We start from the raw sequence: 19909 nt of genomic DNA on the forward strand, positions 1-19909 counted from the left end.
GGAGAAAAAAAGTTTCAAAGTGAACAGGTCTAAGTAAAGGCATAGATTGGCTGCCAGAGGGTTTGTTAGAAGGACGTCGTCATCGTTGTCGACGCTGCGTTGCATTGTTATTGTCGGAAACTTCCCCCCTCGTCGTCATATATGAAGGAGCAGTGCAAGAATAAGGACCTCGCAAAGGGTTGACTAATCAGATTTTCGATGAGATTTATTGCGGTGGAATCTGGATTACTTCGAGACACACTTCGGTGTTGACCTATATTATGTCGGGCTGGATTTATGCTCCATTGCGTGTGTAGTCAATTACAGAGTCCATGTCGATTTTGTATGATGTTGGTTTAGGGTAACCAAAGAGATTTCTTGATATACTTCTCGAAGCATAGGAGTACAATTATCTCGAGCATTAAAATGTGAATCTGATATTGTTTTATATTATTTATCTTTACCATTCGAAGCCGGGATTTTTTCAAGCATTATTACATATAGAGTATTTTTCACGCATTTCTGTAGTTTTGGTGCTCAACAGCATAGGAAGGGTAGACTACGATGCAGAATATTTTTTCTGGATATCAAAGGTCATCCAAACCGTTCTTGAGTTCAGAATCTAAAGTCTACGAGTGTAACGGTAGCTTCTTTCATTATACAAAGCTACGATTTGTAGTCCATCATGTCCAGTAACTCTTCCGAAATTTCAATAGAAAGTATCAGGTCAGTCGGGATATCCTAGGTCATCCAAACTGTTCTTGAGTTTAGATCCTAAAGTCTACGGATGTAACGGTAACGTCATTCATTATACAAAGCTACGATTTGTAATCTATCTAATCCAGTAAGTCTTCTGAAAGTTCAATAGATAGTATCAGATCAATCGGAACATCCCGATTAAAAAGGCATAACAAAATTATAACCGATTAAGTTATTTATTTCAAAGATGTTTCATAACAGAATGAGTTATAAAATTCGCCGATTAGTTGTTAAAATAACAAAAAATATAACTAAAATTGCTCTAGTCATAACACAATTATAACAGGTCTTGATACAATTATAACAAGCTTATAACAAAATGAGATATAAAAAATCAATCAAATTATATCACATGTTGTTATAAAGCAGTTATAAATATATTGGGTAAAAATTAAGTAGTGTAAAAATTAACTCATTTTTGGGTAGTCAATTTTTAGAGTGAAATTTTATTTTTAGTAAAAATTTACTGGTATCAAAAAACTTCTCCACATAGTATACATAAAACCCAGGGATTCGAACCTACGACGGCTAGAACCTAGAACAGGAGCTCGTCGTTTTTACCAGTGAGGCCATCACAGCACTTACTTGAAGTGAGGGGCGATATATGCTGAAATGGTTCTTCATATTGGTAGCTCCTCTATAAATAGACTCGCTGATCCAACATACCGGAGAGGGAAAGTATGACGTCACCATATCCAGTTATAACGTCACCATGCACGTTACTACAGCCCATTTAGTCCCTCAGCTTCAATGTCGTGTGCGCTCGTTGTGCACTAGAGCCAGCGTTCAATACTTCGGAACTGGAGCCCACATCGCTGTACCTACGCGAATGGACGTCACACGAAACTGTTCTTAATACAGTTGATAGCAATTATATCTTCGTGTTATTAACTAAGTTGAACAGATAGATAATGACTTTCAAATAGTGAAAAGTGTGTAACTAAGCACTAATTGCGCCAGCGTTTATTTAAATGTTTAATGCGTTTTTTTGGCATATTTTATTTCATTATTGAGGAGAGACGAACCAGCCAAGGGCTGAAAGTCTCTCTAATAAAGACAAATCAATCAATCAATATTTCATTATTATTATTAATGATATTCCTTCTGCAAAGTTGTTCAGTAGTATTATGGCCGCAAATTCTTGCAGGAATATTCTCTTGGAAGAATTTATGAATGAATTTCTAAAAGGATACAAAAAAGCTTTTCCATAATAAGTCATTGGTGTAATTGTCGATAAAATTTGTAAAGAAACCTTTTGATTAATACTTGAAGTAATTTGTTTTCGAACACAGAGCGTTCAGGAAATCCAAAGGGATATCAATACACTTCGTTTCGCTGTTGAACTGAATACCTATGTTATTAACTTTAACAAAACAACTACACTTCATTTGCTAGTACAAACTATTTCGATCGGCAGATATGCATACACAGATTATCTATGCGGAAAAAAGCTGTAGTTAATTGTAGTGATATTTACAACAGAAACTGAATGACCACATACCAAGAAATTTCGAAGAAATTGGAATTGGATTGAAAAGTTTAACTTTAAAACTAGAACTTAATTAATTACTGAGATCCTTCAGAATTTCTGATGGATTTTCCCTGATGGAGGAAGTTTTTGATGCATAGGCTGAAGTTATTTGCTAAGAATGTCTTAAAGAATCTCTTTTTTGGATTCTCTGAAGAATTTCTCAAGGGACGAAATGTAATTTATAAATTTTGATTTACTTCTTGCGTTGGATGGTAGATTAAACTTTTCCGATCTGCACATCACAAATTGTCAAAATATCCACTGAGACATCGAAATAATTTAAAGAGAATCAGAACAAAGAGAGCCTCTCTTTTGCAGATTGGACCTTTAGACATGTTTGTCGCCATTTGCTTCCAGAAATATCTAGTTCCTTCAGAGATTTTCTACAATTTCAAGTTTTTGCGGGGTTTCTGCTAGAGTATTTACCCCCAGGACTTAATTCCAAAGTTCTTCCAGTGGTTTCGGAATAGTTTTCCAACAGTTTATCTTAGGATTTTCGCAGAAGTTTTTCCAGGGATTTCTTCCAGATACAGTTTTTGGATTTTTCTGATAGATTTCCTTGCGCGATTTTTCACGTAGCTTCCCCCGGGATTGCTTTTAGAGGTTTTCAGAGTTCCTCCTTAAATATCCTTAATATTTCCTCCTGCGATTTGTCTCAGAACTTTTTTTTCGCAAAATTTGACCGGGATTCCTTCAGATATTTCTCCGAGCATTTTTTACAAGAAAAAACTCTTTGAAAAAATCCTGCAATAACTCCGGGAGCAATTATCAAAGAACTCCCAAAACTGTGACAGACACCTCACGATCAACACCGGAAGGAATCTTCTGAGAGAAGTCCAGAGATAAATTCCGAAAGAAATCTCGAGTGAAACTCCAAAAGAAATCCCGCGAAAATCTTTGGGAAATAGGGTAATTTTCCAATTGTTGCACGGTTAAAAATTCGCCAATTGTTGCACCCTTCACAAGAATAACATGGAATGTGCAACAATAGGCGAGCTTTTAGCCATGCAACAAATGGAAAACTACCCTATACCAGCTGAAACATCTGTAGAAATCCAAGGAAAAACTCAAGAACAAAGCTATCGGAAATTTCTTGGAGAAATCACAGAACAAACTTTGGAAGAAATCCTAGAAGGAATTGGGTTTTTAAATTTTGAAAAATGTATCGATTTTTTACAAAAGAGCACCTTTTTCTGAGTCACTATGATTTTTTTCAGATTTTTAGAACTTTGTTTTGGTACCTAACCTCAATTTCAAAGAACATTTTTGAAATCACCTTTTGACAGCTGGGCAATTGTTTGACAGCTCTGCCCAGTACAAACTACGACGAGGGATGATTGGACAAATCGCTCCCATATAAACTGCAAATTGATTTTTAAATAGGTTTCCGGACTCCAAAATTCATGAAAATTTGGATTTCGGTTCAGCAGATTCAGAATATCGAATTATCTCAACACCGTTAAAGAAGCCAATTCCTGCAGAATATTATTGAAAAATTTCTTAAAACCCTTGGAGGAACTTTAGCGGAAATCCCAGGAATGACTCCTTTGAACAGGAATTCCGACAACATCTGCGGTATATCCTGAGAGAAACTATGGTGGAGATCTCGGAATAAATTCTGGTAGAAATCAACGGGAACTCTGTGAGCAATACTGGGAAAAACTCTAGAGAATTAAGTATAATCCCCGTAAAAAAATTCAGAAGAAATCGATCGGAATTGTGAAATCCTGAAAGATTCTCAAAGAAGAATTCCTGAAAGAAATGTTCGAATCTTAAAAAATGCTGGTAAGAATCCGGAAGAACATCCGTAAGGAATTCAAAAAATATGGAAGGAATCTTGTAAAAAACTCTGGGCAGAATTTTGATATGCATTTCCAAACAAAATTCCTGAAACAAACTGACGAAATTTCTGAAAAAAAAAACCTTGTAGCTGCTTTTCTAGATGATGGATACGCCAACAATACATAATCGATCACTTTTTTGTTCATACCTACGATGTAGTAAACTCTGTGGACTCTATTGCTGAGTAGATCTACAAGTAATAAAATTTGCTACTTTTTGTTCATACGACCCAATGTTTTATTTTTAATCGGTGCAAAATTTCCCTGAGTATTCACGATATTCCCTGAGTATTCCAGGTTTTCCCTGTTAAATAAAATTCCCTGAGGATTGACGGTATTCCAGGTTTTTTCAGGTAGTAAACACCCTGTCAGTATAACGATATGACTACTGTTACGAGTGTAGATCTCAAGTGCTGAACTCCAAGGTAGTTTGGCTGAACTGGAATATCCTCATAATGTCGATAAAAGACATAAATGATTTCAAGAACTTCACAGATCCAAGCAGATTATGCAACGCTATTATTTATGGCGAAAACACATAAAACTGTTCTTGTAGATTTGAATGACTTCACTATTGAACAGTTTGGAACACCTAGAACATCCCAGAATATTAAAACTTTTTGATTTTTTTGACGAAAGTTAAATGAATACATATGAACGTAACCCTTATCCAAATTCAGCTTTTAGAACAACTGGTATGTCGATTCTTATTTCGTTTCTTCAAACTTCATGGTGTTCTGGATGTTCTAGGTTGTTAATATAGTCTCAAATATTAGTATTTTTCCTAAATAGAAAGCTCCATTTGTAACAACTTTGCCGAAGACAGTGTTCTGTTTTATAAAATGTGTGAATTTATACAGCCGTTTCTTTGTTCGGGTCATATATGACCCCTCCGGGTCATAATGCGGGTTATAATATTGATCTTTTCAGCCCCTAGCTGATTTGTCTCGCTTAGATCCGGTACACGCTAACACAGCTTGATCCTCCACGTAATTTGTTTCATGTTCGCAAAGTAAATATTGTGGACTTGACCTTCCCCCTCCTTCCTTGCAGCGTCCCAATCCTTAATTTACTTCTTACAGTCTCAGATAGGTAGAATGGGCTTCTAAAGCTGGCCTTCTAATCTGATAGCTGATCCAAAACAGTCTCGGTGGCAACCCTTGAAGAAGGCTAACGTGCCAACAAACTTATTCACGGTCAACTCCGTGATTTTTAACCAAACATATTTGCCATCAATCTCCCTCTGTCTAACAATCACACGGTCATGAAGTTTGATTGGCACAAAATAATATCACGCCCAACGTGGGGCTCGAACCCACGACCCTGAGATTAAGAGTCTCATGCTCTACCGACTGAGCTAGCCGGGCTTGTACGTGTCCGAGCACTAAGAATCCAACAAGTTCAATTGAATCGAAACGACCGAGACCTACTAGCTGAGCGGGGAAGAAGACACAACAAGACAGCTCCGATTCGAATGCTACCTCTCTATCTCGTGCTGGCGATATGCGGAAAAGATTAAAGAACTCACAAATAACCGACCGACCGACAAATGGAAGAGACGACGGCGACGATGACTAAGACCGGGAAGATTAGCGTTCAAGTGTAGAATTGGACGGTTTGTTGAATGTTATGTGTCCGGTTGGTACACCCAGCAGAATGACAAATGAAGGGGGTGAATGGAGCAAGTATGATGAGGTGACCGCGAAACGTAACGTATGATTTTGTCTGCAAATAGACTAGGTATTGCTATGGGTTGATTGGCAATGGAAAACTGCGCAGCAAATCACCATCACCGACGCCGGATTCAATCTCCGAGAGATGAATCCACTCAATTGATGGGGGAGGGTGAAATCGGTGCGAACATGAGCTACAGCCACAGAAGAACAATCAATTCAGTTGTTTTTGTGTTCGCTGCGGTGCCAAACTGATCGTTACTGGCTAATTAATTTTCCAATTTTACATTGTTGGGCTCCACTACTGATTACAACCTTCGAGCGATTGATGGCCGTCGGTTTCTATCCGGTGACTGTAAGCAGATGGATGTTGTTCTGTTTTTTTTTATAGAATTAGATATCTATTTCTTCGTACGACTAATTACTTTGTTACATGAATTGCTTTTTCCATGATGCATCTGGATACTAAAAAACAACATGTTCCGAATTGACTGTTGTTGATCGAACAACGTCATCCCAAAGCCCAGAGCAGCGGAATTTCCACAGCGGAGGACACAAAGGAATGCACTTTAGCTCTCATTCGCGGAATCCATTCGGGTCCTCCCCAGGGGGCCCGCCCGACATAGTCCGTCGATGAACGTGTCTTCTGGGAACCAGCAGCGTTTGTTATTGAACATTTTCGTTTCTTTCTTTCGGTTTCCGACCGACCGTGCACGATTTTCCAAGCGGGGTGAAAGACACCATTAGGTACCGAAAATTGACGAAGAGCATGGGAAAGAACTTACAAGCTACAAGGACACGCGGGCGCGACGGCACCGAACGTGATATGTCCTGGGTTCGGTGACTTTTCCTTTCGCTTGAAAGCTTGACATCGCGTCGCTCGCAGCTGTTTCCACCATTTCACGGATTCAAGTTCCACCGAATGAGAAGTGAAGTCGATTGCACATATTTTCTTACCGCCGCCAGCAGAGGAATATACCTACATACTTAATTCAGGATACTTTAAGAACTGGAACTCAACTATTTTCTAAAGGTTATAACTACTTCTAAACTGCTAGATATAGAGCTGATTTTCGTACAAAATTATCATGTTTAGGGATCAAAATCTCTGTTTCTAGCGATTTGATTGTGATAGGATTTTGACTACAACCTTAAAATAACTGGAATTCCGACTAGTATTACACAGCGCAACATTTTTTTGTCTCATGAGCAAACTTATATGTCTCCGACGGATTTTGGGCCGATGAATCCGAATCTGGGCTCATATTTGCTCTAACACGTCACAATTTTGAGCTATACCTCAATTTATAGTGCAAAATATGCGATTTTGGGCTTTTTTGACTTCAAGCCATTAAGCTTGGAAATATTTTTTTTTGGCAATCAAAAGGTTAATTGATCAATTAACATCTAAATTAACGACTCATGCAAAATATTTTGTTTTACCTAATTAAATTTAATAGATTTAAGCATTTTATGTTAGTATGAAAACTTGCATACAACTTTTGGAGAGTGACTTGTATGGGAAATATCGTACCTAACACAAATCGCTCAAAACTATCAAATTCGATTTGGTAAAACGAAATATTTTGCATGAGTCGTTGATTTAGATGTTGATTGACCAATTAACCTTTTGATTGCTTAAAAAAATATTTCCTTACTTAACGGCTTGCATTCAAAAAAGCCCAAATTGCATATTTTGCCCCATAAATTGAGGTATAGCTCAAAATTGTGACGTTTCAGAGCAAATCTGGGCCCGGATTCGGATTCAGCGGCCCAAAAACTTTCGGAGACACATAAGTTTGCTCTTGAGACAAACAAAAAGAAAGTTAATTTTTGTTACGCTGTGTTATAAATTATCATCAATACAACCGCGTACATAGACTTGAAAGATTCAAATAAGTATAAAAACACTATTTGAATCTGAAAAGTCTATGTGAGCAAATGCAAAAATATAATGATTTATAATATGTACTAGCCAAAATTATAGAAATTTTAAGGTTGCAGCCAAAACTCCAAAACAATCGAATCGCCAGAAACAAAAATTTGGAACTCTAAACATGATTATTTTGTATGGAAATCGGCACTGTCTTTATACATAGGGTAGCGAACCACTTAGTCAGCGGCCGGTATTTTGGGCACTCTTCGCTATAACTCAGTCAATTCCAAACCAATTGACTTGAAATTTTGTATACGGCTAGATACTATACGTATCTCATCGCGTTCCAAAAATTGTGTCAATTGGTTCAAAATTGGCTGAGTTATAGCAGAAAAGCGCCCAAAATAGGACCTCTGCCGAGTTGGTTCCTCTTCCCTATTTCTAGCAGTGTAGAACCCCACTAAAATACACTAAGCTTTTGATTTCTGGATATTGTGCAACATGGATATAGAGATTTTCGTGAAAATCCATCGCCCACTTCACACTATCATCACCTGGTGGAAATGTTTTACGAAACACTGCCTTGTGCAATATCGTCAACAGAAGGCGCTAGTGTGAAACGTCAAACGCAAAGAAAACCGATGCATGCGCCTCTGGTTGTGAAAGGTATAACTATGAAGATATAAATTGATCGTTGAAAACATGGTCGATGGAAATTTATGTCTGTTTGTCTGTGATAGAAGTATCAATTTTCGCAAGTGAAACATACGATGTCGTCCGAAATACTTCTCAGCAAATGACCAGATGTCCACTCTTTCCAGTTAAGCACTATTTTGCAAATGTCCTACATATGTGGGCAATTTTAAGCAATGGGGTACATTCGATGTAGTACTAGATTTATAGTAATGAGCTGAATTTTAGTATGGTGAGAATGTCAATTCTCCTTTTCTGCAATAAAATGGTGCAAAAAGCGTGGGTATTATCATTCCTTGACTAATTTGATGCCGTTTGAGCAAAATTTTGGATAACTATGTTGTTTATGTTGCAAGAAATGGAGAAAACGAGAATTGTCAGTCATTTTGAGGTTACAGGTTAGATTCGCTGGTGTACACGGTAAAAATTCTGCACGCTAGATGTAAGGGAAAAATCCCTTAACTATTCAATGTCGTAATCAACATGATTAGAAATGCTTTTCCTTTGAGATCGCAATGCTGTCAGTGTTGATTTGAGGACCAAAACAAACCCACCAGAGAAATCAACAGAAAATCCCTTCGATTTGCACTACTGTAAAAAGCAATACGATCCAAAGTGTAAAGTTGTTGATTTGGTAATGACTGCTTTGGGCATGAAAGTAAATATAGATGACAGGCGGTAGAAAGTGCTTCGCTTCGATTCGCACCTCTCTAACAGATGTGAAGCAGTGTAGAGGTAAAATAGTTGATCGTGACTCTAAAGGTCCTGGTATCGAATCTGGGTGCGGCGGTACACTTTTTTTTAAATTTTAGTTTTGAAATCAAAACATTGTCGACAACGAATTGATGTGAAGTTACATTCAAATTCAAGAGGCATTGGATGTTCTTTGTCAAATGATATGTAATTGATACCAAACTGATTGAGCAGTAGTGCGAATTCAAGTGCCAATCAGTTTATATCACAGTGCAGATTTTTTACCGTGTAATAAAGAATGCACATATCTATGGTTGCTATATGTAGTCCGTGATTGACCCGAATCAATCGAAGTAACATAATTATTCAACTGAATGGTTGACTAGGAGTGGTCATAACCAAGGTTCAGAGGCTCTCTTTAACGGTGCAGTAACGGCGCCGGCTACGTCCTTGCAGTCAGCTTGGAAGAGGAAAGGAATATTAGTACCAACACCAACCTTTGTTATGTGAAAGTTCGCGTTTACCGCACGTCTCTATCAAGGTCTGCAGGAAGGGTTGCTTCTTGGTAGGGACAGTATCGTTGGGTCAGGAATCACTTTGATCAATGCATAACATTTGATTTATAATACAGTGAGGACCCAATTTTGTCAACCCCCGATTTTGTCATCCTTTTTTGAAGTGAAAAAATAAGTGTTTTCCACTTAGCATTGCCATTTTTTCAGCAATGTTAATTTAGATGATGTCTTTTGGCGTCATATAAAAATTACGGAACGAACAAATCTCGTGTAACTTTTGAAAATGGCCAAACTTTTAAATTGCTGGAAAAACTTCTCTTTCTATCTCTCTCTTCTTAGTGTAACGTTCCAACTGGGGCACAGCCTGCTTCTCAGAGTATTTATGAGAACTTTCTCTATTATTCTATTATACTCTATTATTAACTGATATCCTACACTGCCTATCGTGTGGTGTCATGAAGACATTTTATACGCAAGGAAATTAAGGAAATTTCCATTATGAAACGTTTCTGGGCCAACCGGAAATCGCCACCCTCAGAAATGATATTCTTCATTTCCACTGGAACAGAACGTATAGAACAATAAACGTTGCCTGTTGTTATGATTACAAGTATACCAATTTACTTCTTCTTTCCTGCATCTCTAGAATTCCTCCCGTTTATTTGTTGAGATTACTCCAGAAGATTATGATGAGATTTATATTGTAGATTTGCATGGAATGCTTCAGGAATTACTTTCGGAAATCTTCCAGGGATTTATCCATTAGAAATCCTTAACGAATAAGACAGATCGGTGAAGTACTAGATTTGTAGTAATGAGCTGAATTTTAGTATGGTGAGAAGATAAATTCTCCGTTTCTGCAATGAAATGGTGCAAAAAGCGTGGGTATTATGATTCCTTGCCTAATTTGATGCTGTTTGAGCAAAACTTTGGGCAACAGTGTTGTTATTTTCTTCATTTATTGAAAAATAAAAAAAATTGTTATTCAAAGTTTTGCTCAAACAGCATCAAATTAAGCAAAGAATCATAATACATACGCTTTTTGCACCATTTCAATGCAGAAACGGAGAACTGACCTTCTCACCATACAAAAATTCAGCTCATTACTACAAATCTAGTACTACACCGAACGTGCCCCGTTCATGATGGGATTCCTCTAGAAGTTCTTGCTGCGATTCCTTAATCAATTTCTGCTTCGTTTCTTGTAGGTTTCAATACTGATGTTTCTCCAAGAGTTCCGCCGGAAATTCTTTCAGGAATATCGGGGATTCCACAACGATCCGTTCATACGTTTCCCTATTTTTCCAGAAATTTCTCTTGTGATTCCGCCAGAAGTTATGCTGGTATTCCCGCAGGAGTTTTTTCAAAAATGTCTACATGAACTCCTACAGCGATATATCCAGGAGTTTCTCTATGAATTTCTCCAATCATTCCGCCTAGAGTTGCTACGTGGATTAATTCAGGAATTTCTCAAGGGATTTTCCAAGGGATTCTCTCAAGAAATTTTGCAGGGATTTCTCCATATACATATGATATCTGCTTTGATTATTCCTGGAATTTCTGCAGAGTTCCTCCAAGAAATTTTCTGGAAATTTCTATAAGCGCCCTTTCAGACTTCCCTAAGAATTGCTCATGTTTTCTTCCTGTGATACTCCAGGGATTGCTGCAGAAATTATTGTTGGTATACCTGCAGGACTTTATACTGTAATTTCGGTAGGAGCTCCTCTTGTGATGTATTCAGAGATTTCTGTAGATATTTCTGCAATAATTCCTCCATGAATTACTCCATGTATTCAACCATGAAAAAATCTATGGAAGGCACACATTTTCGAACTGGAGGAGAACATACCTCTGGAGTCGACATACTGATGAATAAATCCAGCGATTTTCCTAAACATTTTTTAAGGGATTTCTCTTAGGACTCCTTCAGGGATCCTTCTATCAATATCTTTAAATGTCTCTCTATAAATGCCTTCAGTTATTACTCATATAGGAATTCCTCTAAAGATTTCACTAGGATTCCTCTATTAGATTTCCCAATACGGCATCCTCTATGGATTTCCCTGGGGTTCCTCTTGTGTTGTTTTTACTGGTTTACCTCTTGATATTGCTTCTAAAATTCCTTTGAAATTAATGGTGGAAATTCTCCTGGAATTCATACTGGGATTTATCAACCCATGATTCCTGCTTGAACTGCTCCAGATATTTCCCCAGTACTTTTTTTTAAAAATTCCTCCATGGATTTCTCAAGGAATTTCATCTGATATCCTAACAGAGATTGCTTCAAAGATTGCAATAGTAATTCCTACAATATTTTTTCAAGAATTGCTCCAGAAATTCCTTCTAGTGATTTCTTTGAAGATTGCTGTAAGGATTCTTTAAGAAATTACTTAAGGAATTTATCTGGAGCTCCTGTTATGGTTTTTGAAGAAACAACCTAAGGGATACCTTCATGAATGCCTTTAGAGTTACGTCCCGTAGTTCCTCGGGTGATTTCTCCAAAAATTCCTTCAAAGATTTCTCCAAAGATTTTTTTAAAGAATAAACTCTGGAAATTTGTGGAAAATCAGCGGAAACGTAGCCAATTCAGACAGTATGAGTATGACATACTTGTTAATCTGATATTGGTTCCAATTCCAGTTTCCGCTGCCATCGACTGTCTTCTGTAGACCACAATTGCTATAAGCTGGGAGAAGGATGTGTTCCAGTAGGTATGTTATGACAAGAAGAAGAAGAAAAAGAAGGAAAATATCAAATAATTTTGCTGTAAAATGCAAAAAAATACATTCATTGTGCCAAGGCACTGAATATTCACTTTATGATCCTTTTTCTTCTGTGCCTTTAACACCCATTCGATTGTTTCACTATACACCAGACCCTCCCCACTTATCTCCGTGACTCCTCACTCGCTGCTACTGTCTGTGACGAGCACAGAACAATTTTACATTAAAAAAACGATTTCAAAAAATGTCCCGATTTTGTCAGCCCAAAATGCTACCAGGGGTTGACAAAATCGGGTCCTTACTGTACCATGCAAACTGCCACTTCATGCAGGAAGAAAACAACCGATCACGTCAGGTGATCGCTTAATATTCGAATATTCTCACGCGGTACTCGCGATGCATTCACAGCAAGGAACAATACAACACACACAATCCGTGATTTTCAATAGTAAAGTAATATTAAGGAAACTTTACGAGTATTATTTAAGTAAGATAAATCTAGCGTCTTTTCACTCTTGAATCTAATTAAGTTGTGTACATTTAGTTAAGTACAGCCTTTTTACAGATTTTTACAAGAAGTAAACATCCTACAAACTAAAACGCTAGTAACCCAATCTCCACTATAATTTGTGTCAGTGCTTCACCCAAGCCACACTCTGACAGATAGCGCGGCGCGAAACAAAATCAAAAGATTATGATTTAGCGGTCAGTTCGTGATTTTTATTATGTTCAGGAATACCGGAACGAGCTTCTTAGAGTGTGCCAAGCAAAATGAAGCCAATTAGAGGAAGGGAGAAGAAATGATGATACAATCGCTCGCCTATTGCAAACCGTATGTACTAGCGTATCTGCGCGAAATTTTGCGGACATCGACATGTTGAGGAATGGTACCATTGCACTTGTCCACATTATTATTACTATTATTACTATATATTTAAGACACTTTACTACTTAAGTGGCATTCGTGTATAAAGCACTTGTCCACAGATTAATTCTTTAAACAACGTTATACTTAATTTTGGGCAGACAGCTTGCTTTGCTGGCTTGTAATTTTTTTTTTATTTTGAGTTTTATCAACCCAAACAATCTAAATTTTGCAACGATGGCATTTTTGTATTATTACATTTCGTACACTGCCAAATGCAATTCAAGCTAGCCATTACAAATCGTACCATATTACACCGTTATTTATTCGTGCCTAAACTAGTGATATAAATACAACAGTCAGCTGGGTGCCAGTCGCCAACAAATTTAAGCAAATAAATCAACTTTGGACGCTGGAAAGCAAAACAGCATCTCTTGAAAATAAACGCCACCGCCGCACGCCAAACTGTAGAAATACAAACACAACAAAACCAGTGGAAAACACTCACAGATGCAACTTCTCAGGCAATATTATCTCCTCTCCACCCAGCCCAATTGGATGTGGGTGGCTCGCTCGAATAACCAAATGAATCGCACAACAAAACCGAACCAAACTGGACGCGACTACCTAATTTGTGGATTGAACTGGAAGTGAAAGGAGGGGCGGGCACCCGGGATACGGTCGGGAACGTGCAAGAAGGGTGAAAGTAAGTGCAATACCCCACAAACACGCACCCATACAAACCCAATCGAACGAACTGAGGGAGTCGACCAGTCGCGCAATCAGCCAGATTGGTGAGTGGATGTGGAGAAATGGGGTTTGCTGTGTGTTGTTTTTTTTTTCTCCACTCTCTGACTCGATGGACCTTTTCTGCTGAAACGCGCTGACTGTGTTCGATCCAACAGTTAGCTCTATTATTATATTACAGCAGGCCTCCAACTGCGAACGCGGACTCCGCACATATTATTTTACAACATCATGGAAAGCAGAAGAGCCCCATAACGCGCGAGAGAACGAACCTCGGCTGTTGGGAAGCCGAAGGGAAGTCCATCCAATGTATACTCAATACTCATGAATGACGCGAGCGAACAACATGTCCCGCGTGGAGAGATGCAAAGCCAGTGCCGTTATCTTTTCACTGCGTGTTTTCCCCATCAGCAGCTCTTACTCTGTGCTGGCGGCACCCACACATATCGTCGCGTCGTCCGTCGGTTGCTGAACATCGAGGCAAGCATAATATCACATCCACTGCGCGCCGCGCAGTCCAACAGACATGCGGAGCTCGGTTTGGATGGAACACAGCACAGACACCAACGATAGGGGAGATTAGGTACCAATAAATGTATAGTCATCTACTACAAATATTCCAGATTTTCATTTATGACTTTCATGAAAATTTCACAAGGTCTTAGGAGGCGTTCCCAGGGAGCTTCCGGTGTGTTTCAGAGGCGTATCAAGGCTTTTTGAGGAATTACAGGAGGACTCCGAAAGGATTTCCGTTGGATAGAGGGAGCTTCCTGAAATCCTTAAAACGCCTCTGCAACTCCATGATATTCCCGGAACTTCTCTGGAAGCGTGGAGCGTGGAGAGTGTCTCCTGAAACTTATGAGGAATCCCCCGAAACGCCCTTGAAACCCCTTGAAACACCTGGAATGCCCCTGAAATCCCCTGTAACGCCCCCAAAACCCTGATTGCAAGGACCTTACCGGCATCGTTATTAGGTATACCCGTTAAAAAGAGTCTCTAAACCTTGTACAGTAATAATGATGACCGACGACTAACTAATTATTTAGTTGATTCATTGTGCAACTGCTAATAGTTCGGGTTAATCACGGAGTAACATAGATATGTGCAGTCAGTCTTAGCTAAGCTAAATCCTTACGAGACTCAAAGACACAATCTAAAACATGCTTGGGAAAATGGTGGAGAAAGTTTGTAATAAATGTCTGAAAAAGTATCGAGGATTATTGCTGTCAGATTTTTCAAATATTATCAAGAGTAATATATTTAAACTTAAACTTTGAAGCTACGAGAACATAAGATATTAACAAGTCTCATTTTGCTTAACTAATTTTCGTCGTAGTTTTGCAGAAAACTTAACCAGATAATTAGAGAACAGTAAATTCTGGGCAACATATTGGAGAACCTACCCGAGCAAAAGCGGATAACAAAATGATAAAAAGTTCTGTTACCTGAGGAAATCTTAGATATGTTATTCGCTACATTATATAACTGATTCAAGAAAGAAAGTCACTTTGTAAAAAAGTACACTAGATGTCCGATAAACGCAAAAGCATTATTTGTAAAGCAGTTTCCAGGTTTTTCCATGGAGGATTTCAAAAATTTAAAATTCAAAATTTTGCCCAAATTTTATAAAATTTATACACTTTCTAAATCTTCAAAATTCTACCAAATCGCCGAATTTTCTAAAATGGTTTTTTATTTAAAATCAATTAGGGAAAGTGATGTATTCTCGGCAGCTTTGTTCTCTTCGTCAAAGAGGGTTTTTTCCAAACCTATTGAACTCAAAGTTGGTGTAAAATCTTTCCCAACCAAGCTGAATTTTACAACCAAGTTTCAAGCAATTTGACTTACAAAAGCCCCTTTGACGAAGAGAACAAACCTGCCGATAATACCCTTTGTCACCCTATTTTTAGATTTTCTCAGAATTCTTTTGGGTCTTTGAATTCTTTGAAGTTTTCACTGATTTCTTTTTCAAAAAGAAATAACATCCAAACTCTAAAAAATCAGTTCGATGAAACATTCACGACCATATGATCTTTAAATTCCTTACACAATTTTGAAACTAAACTTGGATTTCTGTTCTCAGTGCAGGTGGTTTAGTAGTGTTGAGATTCCAGAATTTTACCCATGATTTCTTCTTGAATTCCTTCCGTAATTAATTCTTGAATTTCTACCGTAATTCCTCGTTTAAATACTTTTACAGTTTTTTATAGAATTCTTCCCACAAGTTCTTCCTTGAATTTATTCAAGTTCTTTTTTCCTAAAAATATTTGACAGCTTTTTTCTGGCTCTCTCCCGTTCTCCCGGTTTTCCATCCAGAGTTTTTTTTTAAGTATTTGCTCTCATACATAGTTCCTTCCGAGATTCTTTCGGTATTGTTTCTGAATTTCTAAGGGGTGCTCCTGGGATTTCTACTAGAGTTCCTCCCATGATGCTGGAGTTTTTCACGAGGTGCTTCCCGGGGGTTTCTCACAGAGATTTTTCCAATATGATTCCATGATTCCTCCCGGAATTCCATCGAAAAATTATATAAAGTTCAACAGTTTCTCTCTAAATTTTTGCTAGATTTTTGCAGAAGTTCTTGCAGGGGTTTCTTACAGAGAGTTTCTGATGGATTTTCCCGCAGAATTTCGCCCGCAGTGGCTCCCGGGATTTATCTTGGAGGATTGTCTTTGCGAGTATCTAGCCCACGGGGATGCTGTGGTGATCTGATTTTGTTGCCGCTTTTCATGCGCAACCAGAGCTCACTAATACCAACATTCACTCAATACAGCAGCGGGAGAAAATAAGGAATAACGACCTTTGGCGAACAATGTTTGCGAAAAGAGGTGTTGTGTGTCTTTTCACAAACAATTCGCACTCTCTGTAGGAACTTTGCCTAAACATTGACACTCTCAAATTGAAAATTATCAAATATGCCGCTTTTTCATGATCAGCACTTTTATCTAAGGTGATGCAAGCGTTTTGCACCAATATCCCTCGTAAAAAGGTAAACATTCAAATTTCACGACTGTGTGGGTGAATATTTTGGCTGGAGCATAAATTTATGCTCCACGTAAGGAGGCACAATCCAACCTGTCAAAGTCCATAGTGAAAAAATAGGTTGCCGTCCCCTTGATCTAGCCAGATTTCACCTGGATTTCTTCCGATATTTCTCCGGGGATTTCTTACAAGAAATTTCATAAGTTATCCCTGGATACATTCCAAAAAGATTTTTGTTTTTAAATTTTTATTAACGTGTATTTTAATTTAAATGCTAATTCTACACTCTTCCAAAAAGAACCTCAAGAACAATCCCTACAAGAGCTCGAGCAGTCGCGTCTTCGACCACCCTCAACGACACCACGCACACGCTGTGTACGACAAGCGTGTATTTTTCATGGTGCGTGTACTCAGTACACAACGCGACCGCTCCCGGGTTGAAAAAATAAAAACCCAAAAGGAGCAACCAAAATCTCGGAACAATTTTTGGGAAAAGCTCTGGAAATAATCCGGAGAAAATCTGTAAAAAATAACTTCAGGTAAACAGATATGAGAAAAAGCCTGGAAAACGCTAGAAATCCCGGATAAAACTTCGTGTGAAATATCAGTAATTACTCGTACAGAAATCTCGGAAGCTTTCTGTAAAAAAATCTGGGAGAAAATCAAGAGTAAAATTCAGACTCCATATGACCAACAGCGGAACGAATTTTCTGAAAGAAGTTCTGGGAAAGACTACGAGATAAATCTCTGGTAACACTTGAAAAAATCCCATAAGAACCTTCAGGAAATATTCCAGCTGAAATTCCTGATAATGGAAATTTCTTGAAGAAATTACAGAAGATATTTCGGAAGATATCTCGACAGGAACTCATGCAAAAAAAATCACGAAAAAACTCTTAGAGAAATCCTAGGAGGAGCTCTATAGGAGAAATCCAAGGAATAACTATTGAACCAACTCTGAGAGAAAGCACGCAAAGGTCTCTTAAGGAAATCCCTAGAGGAACGACAGAAAGCATCACGGAAAATATTCAAAAAGAATTCCGAAAGAAACTCCGCGACAACATCTGTGATATATCCTTAGAAAAACTCTTGTGGAGATCTCGGGATAAATTCTGGAAGAAAAATCACGAAAATGTATTTGGGCAAAAGGCAGGAGGATTCCCATAAGGGGAAAACCTCTGGGAGAAATTCTGGAATGAAAATTGTTGAAACGCCGTGAAAAACTCGAGAAATCGGGAATATTTGTTCAAATATTCGGAAAATGCTGATAGGAATCTCGAAAAATTTTCAAGAGGTATTTAAAAATGAATACTAAGAAAAATGGCGTGAACAATACGGCAGGAATCTTGTAAGAAATCTAAGGAGACATTCCATAAGGTATTTATAATGAAGTTCCAGAAAGAAACCCTGACGATTTTTTTTGGAAATAATCTTCAGCAGAGTTTCTAGATGAATTTAATCATCCAGATTCATTAGCGTACACATGGAATTTGCAGCATTTCATCTAAAACGTCGGCTTGCCTGAAGTTTCTACTAGATCTAGGAACCCTCCTCTTATTCCTCTAGCACGGTTATCCATATTTCTTCTTCATTTAAATTGCTTTTTGAATAATCAACTTCTTAAACTTCTTCAGAACCTTCAGCATTACGGAAGAAACATTTGTTTTGACATGTTCGAGAGACGTAAACACCATATATATTTTAAAACTGTTTAGTTCTACTAAGAATTTGCATCCTTTGACAGATACGTATTTCGACCTCAACTGTAAGGTCGTCTTCAGTGTCTTGTACTTGACTCGACTTCGAGTCAAGTACAAGACACTGAAGACGACCTTACAGTTGAGGTCGAAATACGTATCTGTCAAAGGATGCAAATTCTTAGTGGAATTCAAAGGAACCGTACTTAACCCGATTTTCTTTTATTTACAGATATTCCCCTAACAAGCCCAGGTTAATCATCATCATGTTTAGTTCTATTTTTTTATTCTTCAACCGCTTAACCTTATTTACAGCTCTTTTGTCCACTAGGGCACTGCGTGAGTGAATCCAGCTGCACTTACACTGTGTGAAGCACCTAAATGTATTATATTATTATTCTTCTATATCGACATGGTTGCCTTTACGCTGCTGTCACTTTTCTACTCTGTCCATGGTAGAATGATGAGCACGAGAATGTTCCTTTTCCAGTTCGATTAGGGGTCCATTATAAGTTGCCATTATTCGATATCCAAGTTTCCGGGTCCGTTTGAGCATATGCTCGGAAGAGAGTCAGGTATGAGCCGCTCTTGGGGGGAAGAGCAACTGACAAAAGTGCCTAGGCTGGGATCGAACACATGTCAAATTTATTTTTTATGGGTGCAAAATTACGCTGAATAATCGAGATATTCCTTGAGTATTCCAAGTTTTTTCCTGTAAAATAAAATTTCATGAGGACTCTCGGTTTTCCAGATTTTACAGGTAAAAGTAGATACCCTGAAGATTCCTAAATTTGTCAATGTTTTTTGGCTGCGTCCAGACGTCTTTCAGTCAAAATATGAAGTTATCTAGTTACTTCCGATAATTGGAACATAAGCATGCTGCACTTATCGAATATCTAATTTACCAGAAATATATTCTGTGTTCAAATGTTTACCTGAAATATTATAATAACTATGCTCTGCCAACGATTTCCCTAGGTTTATAATCAAAAGTAGATTTTTTAGCAATGAAGTATTATGCAGGCTGCACCTCTGGGTTTTGATATGTATCATTACACAATTTATCACACCAAAACGTATTTTATTTGCTGACTAATTTACCATTACATTTAGTAAAAAAGTATATAATATTGGAAATATCGGCTTCAATAAAGTTACTATAGTTGCATTGACCCTTTTATTCCCACAACTTTGAACGACTTATTAAATACCAAGGAAGCGTTACCGATAAAAGTGCTTGAACAATAGTTATTACAAAAAAAGTTGTAAACATTAGTTTTTTGATTATTTATCAATACTTCCACTATTGAAACAGGTAGTTTTCAGTTGGGTTTACCT

The 19909-nt window shown here is 37.9% G+C and overlaps 1 protein-coding gene and 1 non-coding gene across 8 annotated transcripts in view; both read right to left on the minus strand.

The window, feature by feature from the left end:
• Positions 1 to 19909, minus strand: part of LOC109410817 (disintegrin and metalloproteinase domain-containing protein 10) — a 301283-nt gene that overhangs the window by 269980 nt on the left and 11394 nt on the right. The gene's annotated exons all lie outside the window — the stretch shown is intronic.
• Positions 5405 to 5477, minus strand: Trnak-cuu (transfer RNA lysine (anticodon CUU)). Its single transcript has one exon. It is a non-coding gene; the product is annotated as a tRNA-Lys (tRNA).

Source organism: Aedes albopictus, chromosome 2, assembly GCF_035046485.1.
Source record: "Aedes albopictus strain Foshan chromosome 2, AalbF5, whole genome shotgun sequence".
NCBI lineage: Eukaryota > Metazoa > Arthropoda > Insecta > Diptera > Culicidae > Aedes > Aedes albopictus.